Raw genomic sequence first — 19,664 nt, forward strand, 5'->3', positions numbered from 1 at the left:
CCGTATGAGGATGACCTTACCAAATGTATCAGAAGGCATGGCTATAGTAGCTTTCCAAAACGGGCTGAACAGAAACGGGTCGAGGGTGACTAGAAAGTTGTTGAGTCGGCTTATGAAATATCCCCCAACCACTTGGGATGAATTATATAATGCCTACTGTGCCGAAGTCCGCGCGGACGAAGACGACCTAAATGCACGAACCCAATAGTTAACATCGGTACAGGGCGAGTTCAGGAAAGACTGAAGAAACGATGGCACAAGAAACGATGCCAGAAGAGATCTAGCAGCTCCAAGACCCAACCGAGAAAGGCATCAACCATATGTCATGGGTGCCTTTTTGACGACCTCCCATCCTGAAAAAGGTTCATCTAGGCCAAGAATAGGGACTCACCGGAGCGAGAGAGGTATGCCCCCTTTGCTATCTGCTCACAATTTTGTGTCTCGCCTTCAGAAATAGTGTACGCATTGGAGAAACTCGGCCCAAAAGTGAAGTGGCCACAAAAAATAAGGTCCGATCTAAGCACCAGGAAGTCCAATGCCCTCTGTGAATTCCACCAAGAGCGAGGTCATAAAATAGAGGACTGCAAGGCAGAAGGTCGTAAATATGCTTCACCAAGGGCACTTGAAAGAGCTGTTGAGCGATCAAGGAAGGGCCAACATTGCCCGAGGACGTGAACAACACCAGGGGCCGCAAAAACCACCTTCACCAACTTGTACCATCCAAATGATCATCGGAGGCGGTGACGATGCGTCAATCAATAGCGTAAAGTTCATCACGATCCACAACCTCAAACGGTCGATCACTCACGAATGGTATGACGAACTCGAAGAAAGTATCATCTTCGATAAGTCGAATACCCACGATTTGTTTTTCCCTCACTATGATGCTCCGCATATTAGATACAGATGTAAAACGTATTATGGTGGACGATGGAACGACGCGTGAATTATCCACCCTCGAGTGCTTGCAAAGATGAAACTCGAGGATAAGATATTGCCACGCTGCATCACGCTAATTAGTTTTAACAATGCAGTTGAACGAATATCCGTAGAAATCACACTCCCCGTTCTGGCCGGCGGCGTCACTCTGGAAACCACATTCCACATCATGGACCAAGATACGACATATAACGCCATAATAGGTCGACCCTAGATACATGCCATGAAGGCCATTCCCTCCAACTTGTACCAAGTTATCAAATTTCCCACACCATAGGGAGTGTTCAGTATACGAGGAGAACAACGCACTTCCCGAGAATGCTATTGTGCATTGTCCAGGATTGTACATACACCCAACAAATGAATGGAAAAGCAAAGGAGGCATAGAAATTAACAGGGTCGAGGTCGGGCAGTGACAAGAGGGAGGACGTCATAAAAGACCCCAAAATAATAGAGGCCACGAGATCAACCGTAGAAGACCTCGATCCGTCCAACTTGATGATAACGACCACAACAAGAAAGCCTATATCGGCCACAAACTTCAAGAACCAGGTAAATTCCATCATTTCTTAACTAATAACGCAGACTTGTTTGCCTTTTCCTATGCAGACATGGCAGGTATCCTGAAGGAGATAGCGACACACAAGTTGAACGTCGATCCATTTTACCCCCGGTAAGGCAAGTTAGGCAGAAGTTCAACTCCGCAATAAATGATGCAGTCCGCGAGGAGGTTGAAAAACTGCTGGAAAACGGCTCCATCAAGGAATAAAATACCCCCAATATGTCGCCAACGTGGTCATAGTGAAAAAGAAGAACGAAAAATGGCAGATGTGTGTATACTTCACAGATTTGAACAAATCATGCCCAAAAGACTCATTCCCACTACCCCATATCGATCAGCTCATTGACGTAATAGCCGGCCACGAACTGCTGAGCTTCTTAGACGCATACTCGGGATATAACTAGATCCTCATGGAGGAGGAGGACCAGGAGAAAATCACTTTCATCACCCATCAAGGAACGTATTGCTACAGGGTGATGCCTTCTGGACTGAAAAAAATATGGGGGCGACATATCAAAGGTTGGTGACAAGAATGTTGAAAGACTAACTCGGCAAAACCATGCAGGTCTACATAGATAATACGTTGGTCATGTCCAAAAGGAAAGAAGATCACATCAACCACCTGAAAGAAGCCTTCGATATACTCAAGCGATATAGAATGAAACCAAATCCTGAAAAATGCGCATTCAGTGTGACCTCAGGGAAATTCCTAGGCTTCCTAGTATCACAACAAGGCATCAAGATAAACCTTGACAAAATCAAAGCTATAGAGGGATATCAGAGAACTTAACCAAAAAAACAGTTCAGTGACTGATCGGTCGTATAACCGCCCTGTCAAGATTCATCTTGCGGTCATCCCATAGATTCCACAAATTTTTTGGCGTACTCTAGAAAGAAAACAGCCTCCAATGGACCTCCGAGTGCGTCGATTCCCTGAATGAGTTAAAAGCTTACCTATCATCACCACTACTTCCCAAAGCGGATCCCGAAGAGTGCCTCCTCTTCTACCTAGCCGTATCCGAAGTGGAGGTAAGCTAAACCCTCGTTTTTAAGGAAGATACTACCAGCCCCAACTTTCTCACCTGCGGTCACTTGACAGCTTCTGCGGTCTATCCCTCAGCTGCCCACTTCCGCTTCTGCGGCGAGATGACCGCATCTGTGGTCTCAGCACTTCCCCACCAAACTGCATATGTGCCCTTTTGGCCGCTTCTGCGGCTTCGCACCTGCGGCCAAAACCTCGCAGGTGCGGTTACACCAGATGTCAGAAGGCTTAGAAATCTTCATAAGGACGAATTCAACCAGTTAACAACCCAAGGCCCCCGGGACCCCGTCCAATCACACCGACTAGTTCAAAAACATAATGCGGACCTGCTCAAGGCTTCAAATTACATCAAACAATGCTAAAACCATGGATCACACTACAATTCAAGCTTAATGAACTTTAGAACTTCAAACTTCTACATTCGATGCCGAAACCAATCAAATCACGTCCGATTGATCTCAAATTTTGCACACAAGTCACACTTGACTTTACGGACCTACTCCAACTTCTGGAATCGGAATCCGATCCCGATATCAAAAAGTTGACTTCCGGTCAAACTTCTCAAAAACCTTCAAATTTCTAACTTTCGCCAAACGATTCCAAAATGACCTACGGACCTCCTAATCCACTTTCAGACGTGCTCTTAATACCAGAATCACCATACGGAGCTATTCTCAGGCTCAAAATTCCAAACGGACATCAATAACATTGAAATGCACTTCAACCCAAATTTATGAAATTCTTCCAAAGTGCTAACTTCCACAATAGGCGCCGAAACGTCCCCGGGTCATGCAAAACCCGATCTGAACATATGCCCAAGTCAAAAATTATTGTACGAACCTGTTGGAACCTTCAAATCCCGATTCCGAGGTCGTTTACTTTAGAATCCAATCTTAGTCAATTCTTCAAACTTAAAGTTTTCGAAATGAGAATTTTATTTCCAATTCAACTCCGAACTTCCCAAAATTCAATCCCAACCACGCGTACAAGTCATAATACTTGAAGTGAAGCTGCTCGTGGCCTCAAACCGCCGAACGATGCGTTAGAGCTCAAAACGACAGGTCGGGTCGTTACACGAAATTCCAAACGGAGATAACATTGAAATGTACTTCAACCCAAATTTATAAAATCCTTCCAAAATGCCAACTTTCCATAATAGGAGCCGAAACATTCCCGGGTCATCCAAAACCGGGTCCGGAAGTACGCCCAAGTCTAAAATCATCATTCGAACCTGTTGGAACCTTCAAATCCCGATTCCGAGGTCGTTAGCTCAAAAGTCAAACATTAGTCGATTCCTCCAACTTTAAGCTTCCGAAATTAGAATTTTCTTTCCAAATCAACTCTGAATTTTCCGAAATTCAAAGTACAGTTCATAATACCTGAAGTAAAGCTACTCAAAGTCTCAAACCGCCGAACGACGCGCTAGAGATCGAAATAACCGGCTGGGTCTTTACATAACCATTTTTGTTGGTTTATGTATGAAGATGATATAAGAACAGAAGAACCGTGAGTAGCAGAAGTCACCAAAACCAGCAAAAATAGAGGCACGAGAGAAAGAATAACAGGAGTAAAAATCCTGAATGGAGAAGAAAGAAGAAGATACAAATTCTCAAGGTTAGGGAAAACAAAGAGTGAGGTCTAGGGTTTCATTTCTCTATTTGTAACAATCAGGGCATCAGTACCGAGGAAACAAATCGTCAAATCCCAACACAAATATTGAAATGACAGAGGCACGGTAAATGATGCAACGCATCGGGAAAACATGTAATAATGATGCATGGCGTCATGACGTCACTCTGAATTAATGCAACCATAGGTTATGGCTCACACAACGCAACATAGCCACCTCGATCGGAACAATGTTGCTTGAACTAGCCGCCTAAATATCTCGACCACAACTAACATAGTCCGCTCATCAAGGTCATCCAGGGTCGACCTCAATAAGCGGAGGGACTAATTGTATGAGTCTAAATTTGCCTTCAAGAAATTTAAAATGAAGTGGCATTACGAAAAGTAATATGGCCGAGATCGAGACCTAAACAGTGGGGGTTATAGCCGAGCAGTCGTTACTGGCCGAGGTCAAGCATCGAAGGCGGCAGTAGCGACTAGTTTTGTAGTAGGATCTTTAAAAGAATATTCCAGTGAATATTCTTTGTATTTGTACTTTTAGGGTTGACTGGGGGTATGTCCCATATAAATAGAAAGAGAGATAAGGTAAAAGGCATGTAATATCTCTGATAAGAACATTCTTGAAAAGCAGACTCTCTCTAGATAAATACAAACAACACCTTTCTAGAGATATTCGTTTTGGTTGATTATTCTACTTTTCCCATAAGATCCGAGAAAGTCTCCAATATTCTTATATTTGTATGTCATTCATCATTGTCAGAAGGAAGAATCATCCACCTCATTCAATATGGGTGAATTATTCTACTTATTTACTATAATGCCACTTATTATTATTTAATGCTTCATATCCTTTCCCATTATTGACATAGAAACATTAAATAGACGTTGCATTTATTCTCTTCCAACACTGTTCAACATCATCCACCTAGACTGATTATAGATCTGAAGTTATTATTATTAACTAGGTTTAATCTCTCATTATATAAAATTAATTAGTTCAACCAAAGGATTATATTTTTTGGTCAAACAGAAGTGTCATGTGTTGAAGGATTTACTATTCACTTTTAGTATTATTTTAATCTATAGAAGTGTCATACTAGTTATATAATTTTTGTGAGAAAATAAAGTTATATGACTTTGGTGAAAAAATTCATATATAGTTATATGATCATTTGTAATATTTACCCCCTAACAGGGTGGGGCGGGATAAGAAAAACAAAATTTAACTCATTGTTTATTACTCTAATTACGTAATTATCTAAGTTGTTTACATATAGTAAGATAACATTTATTTTGAATTCATAACGTTAAATTCTGCATTCGCCACATCAATAAATTTGTAAGAGAACGAAAAACCTAAAACAAAGAGATGCAAAAGGAGAAGGGGTAAAAAAGTTCCTAATCAAACCAGTAAACTAAACATTGAAACTGTGAGAAAAATCACGAAAGAGAGAAATCGTAAATATTAAAGATTTTTTCTCATTTGTAACTTTTTTTGTTGAATACAACATCGAGTAGACATATAAAACAAGACAAAAAGTCATTGCAACCATAAGTAAAATAGAACAATGTGAAAACCTTCCCTATCAACGATCTACTTCAGAAAATAACTCCATACATCTTAACTCTTTTAGCAAACACCATGGATGATTCTCAGCAACAACTACACCAGACCACTACGCCTACAAAACCCCCGGATATTGGATCTATGCAAATAGATGATACAAATATGCTTACACAACCTCCAACTTTCTTACAAACTCTACTAACTGATAAATATCTTATGCCAGCCCCAACCACGCAAATACCCTCCTTAACTACTATAGATCTAATAGATGAAGTTCTCCGCAACCCTACTTACGATGATACTTTTATACCAATTACATCGATTGATAAAACACGATTATACGAACCATGGAAATACTCTATCATCGTTAAGATCTTTGGCAAAAGGATTACGCATCAAATCATGCATGATAAGCTGATGTCCTTATGGAAACCCACAGAGGCCCTCCCCTTCATTGATTTGGGTTCTGATTTCTTTCTCATTAAATTCCAAAGAGAAGAAAATATGCATAAGGCCTTGCACGGAGGGTCATGGTTTATTCTAAGTCACTTCCTAACTGTCAGAGGATGGGAACCTAAGTTCAAAGCCTCCTCTACACAGCTTACATACTCAGCTCTATGGGTCAGGTTGCCTGAATTGCCTACAGAGTTTTACGACTTGGAAATACTCGGCAGGATTGGTTCTAAACTAGGGAAACTGCTAAAAATAGATATATGTACATCATCAACTACACGAGGACGATATGCTCGTATCTGTATTGAAGTGCCTTTGGAGAAGCCATTAAAAACTCATCTATATATAGGAAACTATAGGCAATCCCTTCTATATGAAGGATTAAATCTTTTATGTACCAACTGTGGGAGATTTGGACACCCTGCCAATAATTGCCCTGAAAGTATTAGTGTCCCAAAAGATCAAAATGAGGAAAACAAACAGCTACAATCTACTACCTCTACTAATAACATATCTTTGAAAAACAATGAATGGAAAACGCTAATCTTTCCTAAGAAAAACTTTCATCTACCTAAACAACTCCCTCTTGGCAAGGAGCAGGCAACTACAATGGCGGTTTCACCAGTGACACAGACATCACCAAGTAATTTCTCTAACCCTACTCAGGCTGTAATGGGCCGAGTCTCCCCCACTAGGCCTGTTAAGATACATGAGCCCACTATAGAATCTATAAATAAATTTAAGTTGCTCTCTATAGTTAGGCATACAGATTTTCAATCTAGCCAATCCTTCCAAAGCCCAATAACTAATAATAATAGTAATAAACTACTACAAGCCCAAGACCTTGCTAATAACCACTAACTGGATGCTGATAAGCTGCCGCCCGTTATAACCAATCCTTTTTCCCTTAACCCTAAGCCTACATTACAAAAAGATCACTCCTTAATCTTAGTTGATTATCACACGTCTCATCAGGATTGCATGACACCTATTCTACCCTTGCCATGTAACCAGCCATACACTTCTATAAGCTAATCAGCATTAACCAAGTCAGAAGGATCTCTACAAAATTCGGTCACGTTGAATCCATCTCAACCTAAAGGAGTAAAAACCTTGCATGCTATAGTAAATACAGTTACTTCTGATGATAGGTTTCCTCAAAACCTATGTAAACCGCATGATGATCTTTCATGTGAATATCATAATGACAAACCCATTATCTTATCTCCTTCACTTACTAATATTTATCCTTCACTAATTCAAACACCCACGCCTAGTACGATTATTCCCTCTGAAGCAAAGCAACTACCATACTCTATTTTTAATGTAGAGACCAACATTCATAAGTATGACTCGGAGTCAGTTTCTGAGGGCAAATTTATAGACCAACAACCAATTTTTCCATCTTCTTCGTCTCACATTCCATCTTCCTCAACTGCCTCAGAGTACATCACCTCTGATATACACGTCCCAGATAATGACCACAGACCTTCCTCTCCAATCTTGGCTGGAAATGGGATTGCAGGGATATGCTCTAGTATTTACACTGCAACTCAACAACCAAGAGGTGGTGCTGCTCATACAAAACCCAACACATATAGCAGAAATAGTGACAGAAGGGATGAGGTTGGGAATGGAAGCCTACAACCAGAATCAATGGCACACGACCCAAACCCCTCTTCCAATGAAGCACCAGGCTTCCAGCTCCACTCATCAACCTTGGCCATATCAGTTCACCTAGATGAATATAACCTGGGATCATTCAGTAAGTCTACTACCTTTTTATCCACCCCATCATATGGGTCTGGTCTATGCTCCTTGGTTTCAAGCTCTGGACTCCTTCAATCCACTCTCCCTTTATTCAAGTCCACTAAATCCACTAAAGAGTGTAACACCACCAACCAGTCCAGTGCACTCACCTCCTCCATCTCCACAAAAACTAGACAGAGATACAAGAGAGGAACTGATAGCCATACTTGCGGAGATGAGAGAAACACGAACGGAATTTTGGTGGTTAAAAGGGATCCATTTTTACAACCTCAAAGAACAATTTGAAAAAAAATTCATTCTAAAATGTCCTCCGGAACTGAAAACATGCAGCCTCAATTCCGTCAGACCACCAATCCGGAGGTTGAAAAATATGCCATGGTCATCATTCCAACGCTTCTTAAACTTCCACTGAGTCTGGATTCGATGACACCCTCAGTTGTCAATCCACTGACTCAAGCTCCTACGAACCAACCTAGGAACCCTAATTCTTATATGAATTTCTTAGTTTGGAACTGTAGGGGCTCCTATAATCAAGAGTTTAAGAGACACTTTAGGTCTCTATTAGATAATCATAAGCCCACTCTTGCTATCTTACTGGAAACACACATGCAAGATCCTACACGCTTGCGTGAGGATTTCAATTTCACAAATATGGCTCAAGCTTTTGCAAATGGACTCATTGGGGGGTTTGGTGGTGCTTTGGAATGCTGATCTTATTAATGTCACTGAAATGAGAATTTCTGAACAGGAAATACATTGCCTAATCCAGGTTAGTCCTACAAAACCCTTCTGGCTATTATCTGCTATTTACGCTAGTCGACACTACCAATTACGTGATATGCTTTGGAACAGTTTAATTAATTTGCATATTAACAATGATTTGCCATGGCTAATAGGGGGGGGGGATTTTAATGAAATTCTAGAATCTAGGGATAAGTTTGGGGGTCTACCCATTAACAATAATATGGATGATAAATTTGCTAACTTCATGCATAGTTGTAACCTTTTGGATTTAGGTTTTCAGGGTAGTCGTTTTACTTGGACTAATAAACAAAGAAATGGGCATACCATATTAGAAAGACTAGATCGTTTTTTGGCTAATTATGATTGGTTAAGTTTATTTCCAAACTCTACTGTGACGCATCTTCCTCGTACACTCTGATTATTGTCCTTTACTAATTAATTTAGAACCTCCTCAACCATTCCACAAAAAGATATTTAGATTTGAGATTATGTGGGCTTCTCATCCTCAGTTTCAACAATTGGTTCATGCAACATGGTCGAATGATTCACCTTTATTAACTACTACTGAAAATTTTAAGAGGGTAGCAACATGTTGGAATTATAATATTTTTGGTAATATCTTTGAACGAAAAAGAAAATTGCTTGCCAGATTAGCAGGCTTACAATCTTCATTCCATTATCCTACTAGTATCTTCTTGCAAAATTTAGAAACTCAATTGACTTTGGAATATAGTCACATTCTTCGTATAATTCTGGCAGTTAAAATTTAGAATAAATTGGTTGAATGAAGGGGATGTAAATACTAAATTTTATCATCTATCCACTCTTCATAGACGTCGTAGAAATAAAATAACTACTTTACAAGATAACGTAGGGAATTGGGTATCTACTTCTACTGAAATTCTTTGCTTAATCTTAAATTATTATACTGATCTATTTCAGAGTGACCACTTAATCTCTAAGAACATCAGTATGGATTCATATAGCCGCGAGATCTCTTCTAATGATTTACTTAAGATGGATTTACCCCTTGATGAAGAAGAGATTTTAAATGCTTTAAATAGTTTTAAGGCCTACAAATCACCAGGACCAGATGTATTACATCCATTTTTCTACCAAAAATACTGGAAGGATGTAGGTGTTAAAGTAACCACTTTTTGTTATAATGTATTTAATTCTAAAACTGTGCCACTTGAGCTTAATAAGACTCTCCTTTGCCTTATCCCTAAGGTAAAACATCCTACAAGAATACAACAATTTAGGCCAATTAGCCTTTGCAATACTGTTTATAAGCTAATTACGAAGATAATAGTCAATAGGCTTAAACAATTCATAAGTAAGATTATAGGACCAACACAAACTAGCTTCCAACAAGGTAAGAGAGCTTGCGATAATGCTATAATAGTCCAAGAAGCTTTAAATTACCTTGCTAGAATGAAAGAGAAATATCCTTCAATGTTATTAAAACTTGATTTAGAGAAAGCTTTTGATAGATTAGAATGGTCTTTTATAAGACATGCTTTATTTTACTTTAATATCCCCCCTTCAATGATTTCTTTAATTATGTCCTGTGTTACAAATACATCGATTTCTATTTTAATTAATTGTTCAAGCACACATTACTTTACATCCTCAAGGGGTATCCGTCAAGGAGAGACATTATCACCATATTTATTTATCATGTGCATGGAATTATTGTCTAGAAATATTTCACAATCAGTGGACTATCTAAAATGACAACCAATTCAACTATCTATCAAAGGCCCACTACTATCTCATCTTTTCTTCGCAGACGATATTATACTATTTTCAAAAATAACTACTAAAAGCTGTCATGCGATCATTGATGTGTTAAAAAACTTTTCAGAATACTCAGGGCAAAGAATTAATTTTGATAAATCAAAAATTTTCTTCTCCAAAAATTGTGGTCCTACTAAAAAGGATTTTGTTATCAATTCATTTAGTATGAAAGAAGGCACCTCTTTTGGCAAATATTTGGGATTTTCTGTTCCTACTTGATAATTTTAAGAATAAATTAGCAGGATGGAAGTCTAAATTCCTAACACTAGCAGGAAGAGCTACCTTAATAAAATTTACATTAAACCAACTACCTAATCATTTAATGCAATATATACACATTCCATCCCATATTCTACACAAGTTAGATCGGTATCAACAAAATTTCCTATGTTAAATTGGTGATTTGATGTTGTTGTGAGTGTTCCAAAGTTTTGAACAAGTTTGAACGATGTCATGGGATGTGTTGGTACAATTGGTTTGAAGTTTCGGGAGTTCCGGGATGTGTTAGGCCGAAAATCATAGCTGTAGGGAACGTTTCACTGGTCCTACTTCGGAAGCTCATATCATTTGATCTACAAGGAATTTTGAGATGATGTAAAAACGAAAGTTGTAGCCCTTCGTGTCTAGTTTCCAGAAAAGTAAAGATATCATAATTTGGACATCTGTAAGGAAAGGTATGGACAAAAAACTAAAGCCTGTCACTGCAAAGGAAAGCCTGTGCGGCCACGGTCGTTTTTGTGCGGACCGCACTGGTTTTTTGCAAACCGCGGTCAATATTTTGTGGTCCGCGGAGGTGGAAATATGTGGGGTACTCTATAAATACAAGGTTTTGGGTTTTGTTTGATATTTTGACCTAGAGAGCTCGGATTTTGGCGATTTTTCAAAGGTTTTTCAAGAAATTCATCGAGGTAAGTGATTCTAACTCAGATTTGGCTAGAGTATATGAGTATATCATTGAATTCGTGATTTGGGATGGAATTTGGGAAGAAAACTGTGAAATCTTTCAAAAATGTAAAATGATGATTTGAAAGGCCAAATGGTATCGGAATTGGATAATTTTCATATGGTTAGACTCGTGAGAGTATAAGGATTCTAGTTTTGTGAATTTTGTAAAATTCCGAGATGTTGGCCTGGGGGTCGGGTTTGACCAATTTCTGAAATTTTGCGGTAATTCGATTGTTTTCGCTTGGGCTTTGTTCCCTTAGCATATTGTGACATATTTGTTCTGATTTTGGATAGATTCGACGCGCGTGGATACCAATTCGAGGAGCAAATACGTCGCGAGCTAGAGAGTTAGCCGGTTCGAGGTGAGTAATGATTGTAAATGATGCTCTGAGTGTTTGAAACCCCGGATTGCACATCGTAGTGCTATATTGAGGTGAGGCACACGCTTGATGACGAACGTGGGGTCGTGTACTATTGGGGATTGTGACTTGGTCCGTCTCGACTGATGATTTTACCGCGTATTTGACTGAAACTTATATGTTATCATCATGATTTGGGCTGATTGCCATATTTGGGCTTCATGCCAACTATTTGAACCCTTCGGGGATTTTTATTACTATTTCCTCACTATTTTGACTTATTAATTGAACTCAGTCATTTTATTTTCCACTGTTTTACTATGCAGCCATTTTTACTCCATTTTGAGACTTAAATGATATTTTAAATGATGTTTTGGGCTGAGAAATACTGTTTTACCAATGCCCGAGGGGCTTATGAGTATTTTTGACTGAGTAAGGCCTAGGTCCTAGTTGTGAGGAAACACTGATACTGATTTGAGGCCGAGGGCCTGAGATATGTACGCCACAAGGTGGCTTGTTGATATTGTTTATGAGGCCGAGGTCCTGAGATATATACGCCACGAGGTGGCTTGATTTATATGAGGCCGAGGGTCTAGATTTGATGCCACGAGATGACTTGATATTGCGCTTGGTCCGTAAGGGGCAACTCTCGGAGTCTGTATACCCCCAGTGAGCGCGGGTACCCATTGTGATGTGAGATATAGCCCGAGGGGCTGATATTATTCTATGTGATAGCCTGAGGGGCTGGTATTGTTATGAGATATTGTCCAAGGGGCAGAGTTGTTGATATTGAGCCCGAGGAGCAAACCTTTATGTGTTTATCTTTTATATTTACCCGTGATTTACCTGTTAAACTATGTTATTTGTGTCCAAGGGGCGGATTTCTATGCTTATCTGCACTAACTGTTTTACATTCATTTGCGTACTGTTGAAAAAGTCATTTTCAAAGAAGTTTAAACTGAGCTAAGATGTTTAAAGAAATTTTACAGCTTCATTGATTTCTTACTGGTTTTTGAACTGCTTCTATACATCATCTTGGTATGCTTTACGTGATTTGTTACCATTCAAACTTTAGTTATGATTATTACTTACTGAGATGGAGTACTCACTTTACTCCCTGCACCTTGTGTGCAGATTCAGGTATTTATACACCCGGTAGCGGGTTTTTGATGATCGGAGGCAGAGTTATCAGAGTTTAGCAAGGTAGCTGCCGGCGTTTGCAGCACTGCTTCTCTCTCTCTCTCTCTCTTCATTCATTAGTATGTATTTGTACACTCAGACTTTCAGTTGTATTTATACCCTAGTAGATGCTCGTGACTTGTGACACCCCGGTTAGGGCTGTGTCGGGTTGGACTTTCCGCATTGTTATTGATATTTCCGCTATTTAGTATTGTTTAAATAATGTTTAGACTATTTTTATATTTATTAACTGCTTCAAAAGTTGAGTTGGATTGGACTGGCTGGCCTTGTCTTCATGAGAGGCGCCATCATGACCAGGTTTGGGGTTAGGGTCGTGACAACTCCCATTCAGAAAAGCAGTTTTAACATCCATCTGGTGCAACTCTAAATCAAAATGAGCCACAAGAGCCATCACAACTCTAAATGCATCCTTGGAAAAAATAGGAGAAAATGTTTCTTTATAATCAATACTCTCTTTCTGAGTGTAGGCCTTAGTTACCAATCATGCTTTTATAATGGTCTATATTTCCCTTGGAGTCTCTTTTAGTTTTAAACACCCATTTGCAACCAATAGGCCTAAAACCTACAAGCAATTCAACTAACTTCCACACTCTAAGAATTTCAGTCACATACACGATAAAATCATCAGGGATGACAGTCCTTCTTTCTCTTTGTGAGATGCAGAGTGGTTCATTGTGTACATTTTATTTAGGAACTATGGGATCTGCGTTGTTGTTCCCTTGATTCTCCCCCTCATGAATAGGTTGGTTTACCACCTTTTCATGTACAACAGTTACAAGGACAATGACTTCCTTCTCTTTCAATACAATTTCCTTACCATATGAACAATCACAATCATAAACATCATACTCAAGAAATTTTTCATTAATAGACTCAACGATTCTAGTGTCACACCTAGGGAAAAAAAACCTAAAACCTTTAGAGTGATCAAGATAGCCTATAAAGAAACAACTGGTAGTTTTAGGATCCGTTTTCTTTTCTATGGGTGAATAAATATGAACTTCAGCTGGACATCTCCAAATGTGAAAATGATTCAAACTAGGTTTTCGGGTTGTCCACAGTTCAAATGGAGTTTTCAAGACAGATTTTGTAGGAACTCTATTCAGGATATAGCTAGCTGTTTTTAAGGCTTCACCCCAAAGATACTCAGGTAGCCTAGTCATTGACATCATACTTCTAACCATTTCCATGATCCGTCTTTCAGCCACACCATTCTGCTCAAGAGTACCTGATATGGTATATTGTGCCACTATCCCACATTCTTATAAAAATAAAGCAAAAGACCCCATACATTAACCACACTCATCATATTTTCCATAGTACTCACCACCACGGTCAGACCTCACTATCTTAATGGACTTCCCAAGCTATTTTTCAACTTCAGTCTTGTAAGTTTTAAACTTATCAAGTGCTTTAGATTTTTCTTTTAAAAGATATATATAACAGTATCTTGAAAAATCACCAATAAAAGTAATAAAATACTTATGATTTGTGAAAGTAGGTACATAACATCCACTAATATCAGTATGAATAATTTCTAATAGCTCAGATCTCCTACTGGAACCCTTTCTCTTAACCTTGGTCATTTTACCCTTAACACAATTCATATAAGTTTTAAAATATTTTGGATCAAGAACAAGTAAAATATTTTTATTTACCAATCGTTCAATTCTTTCTTTAGAAATATAACCAAGATGCTGATGCCGTAATAGGTAATATGTTTTACTCATAGCAGACCTTTTGTGGGAAATATTTTCAACATGCATTGCACAAAATATTTCATTCAATACATTTAAGCGATATAGACCATCACTTAAAAAGGCATCAACAACAACATGTAAATCATAGGAAGTTTTAATAATATCATTATTTTGTTGAAATGAATAACCTGCTTTCTCCAAAAGGGAAACCGAAACTAATTTTCGTCTCATAGACGGTACAAAAATAGTATTTTCTAAACGAATATTAGAATTATTTTTAAAAGGTAATATAGATGTCGCTATAAACTCTACTTTTGCTTTGAGTCCATTGCCTACAACAACACTGGCTTCATCCTCTTTTGGCTTCCGTCTGCTTACTAGATCTTGCAAGTCATTGGTTATATGAGCAGTTGCACCACTATCCAACTACCAGAAATTCAAAGGAACGTGAACAAGACTAGTTTCAAAGCATACCAAAACCAAAAGATTACCTGATTTCTTTTTCATAGGACAACCAACTTTCTTATGACCTACTTGTTTGCAATCCCAACACTTGATTTCTTTCTTAATTACAGCTTGAGGACCAAGAGGATTATGAGACTGACCTTGGTTAACACCAGGCTTATTAGTATGACCGCTATTACTACCTGGTGTGAGCACGTGATTTTTGCTTCATGGAAACTACTCCAAAAGAAATCAAAAAAATAAAACAAATGTCCTTTAGGTACAGTTTTAAGAATTTGCGTGGCATCTTTGGATAATTGTTTGTATTGTTGTCTGTGAATGTTTATCTTGTTTTAATTAATTAAAAATACAAAAATATATGTTGCATGCACATTTAGGATTTAATTGTGCACTTAGGAATTAACTGAACCATGTTTTGTTTCTAAAAGAAAGAAAATCACAAAATATGTATTTGTTGCATTTTTGTCGTTTTATTATCCAATTGTGTGATTTTGTTTTTTTTATTATTAATATTTAATCTTGTGTGTCAATTATTATTTAGGTTTAATTAATATTTTTAATTTAATTTTGGTTTTACAACTTATTTTAGAGTTTTTGGTAATTAGGAATTAAAAAGGAAAAAGAAAAACAAGTGAAATAAGAAACACATTCGGAACTGGGCCATTTTTTGGACCCAAAATCAGGCCCAAAACACCCCATTTACCCGGACCAATATGCCTGATCTCTCAGAGGACTCAAACGACGCCGTTTAGGCATCTCAAATCTGAACCATTGATCAAACAGATCAAACGGTCCAGTTCAGCCCCAGCATTGGTTCAAACGACACCGTTTCAGGTGATTAAATCTGAACCATCCATTACTTTTGATCTAACGGTCCCAGGCTTCCCCCATAACCTGGTCCATTTCACCCCGGGTCGACCCAGTCTTGCAGCATGGCCAAACGATGTCGTTTCCTATTAGTAAAATGATCCAGGCCGTTGATCGTGATTGATCCAACAGCCAAGATCAAACGCCCCATCCCGTATATAACCCTAATCCCTTACCCCACGCCCCCAAACCAAACCCCCCCTCGCCCCATCGTCTCTCTCAGACCCTTCAGAGATGCCCCCCAAACCCTAGCCACCCTCGTTCCCTTCGCCTGAAACCCGGCGGCAACAATGCCGCCGGTCACAAAATTAACACCCCTAAGCCATCTGGCCACCCTCGTTACGAATCCGTTAACCATTTGCCTCGAATCAACCTCTAGCTTCTCGAATCTTCAATCGAAGATTCGAGCGAAACCTAAACCTAGCCCAACCAGTCCCAAACTCACACCACGGCACCCCCTGACCTCCTTCGTGCCCAAAATACCTTTGGCCTGGTTCGAATCTTGCTAGAACCATTCGAACCCCAAATGGAACCAAGACCCCTATGAAGACCAAACCTGGGTTTTGTCCGAAACTAAATGAATTTGGGCGTCTAATCGACCTTAGTCGAAGTGTTCTCCGTTGCGAACACTCGATTAAGGTCCATTCGACCTCAAAAAGTTCGAGTCAAGAGTTCTACCTGGGTTCGTCTAGTTTCTATTTTGTTAAGGTACCTTTTTCTCCTTTCTTGTTCTATTTTTGTTACGGTTAATTGTATTTAGTTTAGTTATAATACAATTTTTGTTCATTGCTTCTTCTTCTTCTCCAATCAGACCTTTTTATTTGGTCGAGTCTGCTTCTGTTCATGGTCGAATATATGCTATTAGCCATGTAATTTGTTAGTTTATAAGTTCCTTGTCTTTATCAATACCACTCGGATCACTTGTTGGTCTGTTTATTCTGATTGTTTGTTGTTAACTACTAAATGTTATAGCCTGTGTAATCAATAAGCGTCGTCGATTAGTCTTTTAGGCTTGAATGTTATGTTAACATGATAATAGTTCAACCTTTGGTTCATACTAGTATGTTTACCATCCTGCATCTTATATGTACTTGAATTAGAGTTGTGTTTGCTCATTCCCTATATTTGGTTTGACCTCATGTTCTTTATAGTTGTTCGCATGAACCTCCTTCCTTGATTCATACTGCTTCAATTTTGGCTTGTATTATTGAATCCCTGCTTAATCACTGGGTCTGAGTTGATCAGGATTGGTTCCCAATATGATCAACTCATTCCCTTTGATTGATGCCATGTTTGAAATGATCTGGTCTTCAGCTCTGAATCACTGTGTGAATTTGATAGTGGGAATTGGTTTATAGCTGTAGTAATTTAGTGAACAATTAGAAATTAGTTGTTAGGGTTACAACTCATAGAGGTTTAATAACAGATCAATGAAGCTTAGGGCAGGGCAGTAATACACAGGGGTTAAGGGGGTAATTTTGGGATTTAGCAGGTCTGCAAGTGGACTAACTTAAGGGTCTGTTCAGTGGATAATAGATACCATTAGTTTAATATCAATGGGGAACATAACATGATAGTATGGGAGTTAATAGGAATACTATAATAATCCATAGTTTTGATTGAAACAATAGGGAACAAGGCATGCAAGTGTGGGGAACAAAATAACTTCAAACAAGAAGACATCAAGTAATGGGATTCAAAGGGGGGTGGGCAGCTAGAATCTGATAGTTTCAAGGCAGAGATAGCATGCCTATTTTTGGGTTATAAATAGAGTCATTTAAGACAGATTTAGGGGCTGGTTTTTTTTGGAGAAGAAAAGATCAGTTTTCTTTCAGTTTTTTTCAGAGAGTCTAGGCTGGATTTTTAACATTTAAGAGTTCAGTAATTTGAGAAAAAAACAGGCTGGTTTTTAATCCTAAAAGGTTCAGTGTTTGAGAGCTAAGAAACTAAAAAGTGAGGTCTTTTCTTTTACTGTTGAATATCAAAACTAGTTCTGTTACTGTTTCATTGGTGTTGCTGGTTGGTATTTCTGGGTTTCAATTGGTTTTTCCTGAGTTTGCTATTGGTTATTTGCTACTGTTTCATTGGGTGCTGCAGGAATTCTGCTGGTTGTTTTTTTTCTAATCTGTTACTGGGTTGTTCTGTTACTATGTTGCTGGGTATTGCTGTTGCTGTTTGCTACTGCTCTGCTGATCCTCCTCTTCTTCTTCTATTGTCTATTACCAGGTACACTTTCGAATCACACTGTGATGTAGCTGTGAGATGTAAAGTGAAAAGAAAATGCTCGAGTAGTGGAGTACTTAGTGCATCTGTAATTTAGTAGATAAATGATAAGTTGTATAGTCTATCTTTATAACCCAATGAAGAATGTGGGCTGTGGAGTTTGTATCTGATAAGGACTGTATTGGACCATTAATTTGCCTTTCTTAGTTGCAAATTTAGTAGTTTAATACCAACTTTAGTAGCATAGAATTAAAAAATCAAACTTCCAAGTTAACTGTGCTTTTCCCGAATAGTTAAGCATGCCCATTATTGTCAAGCTGTTTAGTTAAATCAGTGGAGTAAGATGAAGATAGCATGAGTTTGTTCTATTAAACCTGCCTGTTTAAACTTGTTAGTTTCACTAGCTATGAAAGTTTTAATATTGTCAACAGTAGGTAGATAATGATTGTTGGCAGCCCATTTGCTCAAAAGTTGAAATATATCGGGTTTGGCTTCATCATGTAAAGCAATTGGCAATAGCCTGTGTATGTTAAATCAGACTCGAATCCGCTTCTGTGAGTCGAATGCTGAACTTGTCCCGAATAACGCATGAAATCTGGGCGTAGGAAACGGGCTCGATCATAAGACCATCCTTAAAAATCATACAATAGAGTTAAGTAACAATTGGTTGGGACCTTCATTTTGTATTTAGAGACGAACTTAATAGAACAAATGTAGTCACTTTAGGATCGTCCTTTTAAAATAAACGAGATGAGCCTCGCCAAATAAAATGCACAGATTGCGGGGCCCTCACAAATGTATGTATTAATTACTTAGAACTCGGTATCGGCCGCTTAGCGAACTTCACGGATTTTTCCCAAAATAACCACGCGTTAGTCTCTTTAGGCGCATGCTTTAAATAACATTACCTTCTTAAACCCGGGTGCACATTTATGTGACCCAAATCCAAATCTCAACGAAGTCGAAATGTGTCACTAATCACGGGTACATTGATTGTGGCGTGGTTCGAGATCCATTTCCACGATGTTGAAAATTCCTTTTCTAAATATAATGAATAAGACGAGCCTCGACAAACAAAAGTACACAAGCTGCGGGGCCCTCTATACGTGTTGGTAAAATTACTTGGACTTCGGGATGGGCCGTTTAGCAAAATTTCACGGCCTTACCCAAAATAATGATACGTTAGTCGCTTTAGGCGCACCTTTACTAACATTACCTTCTTAAACTCGGGTGCACATTTATGTGACCCAAATCCAAATCTCAACGGAGTCGAAATGTGTCGATAACCACGGGTACATTGATGTGACGTGGTTCGAGATACGTTCTCACAATGTTGCAATTCTCTGTTAAAATAATAATAATAATAATAAAAATCGGTAAAGAGTTAAAACTTGCATAT

The sequence above is a fragment of the Nicotiana tabacum genome, chromosome 18, assembly GCF_000715075.1.
Source record: "Nicotiana tabacum cultivar K326 chromosome 18, ASM71507v2, whole genome shotgun sequence".
Taxonomy (NCBI): domain Eukaryota; kingdom Viridiplantae; phylum Streptophyta; class Magnoliopsida; order Solanales; family Solanaceae; genus Nicotiana; species Nicotiana tabacum.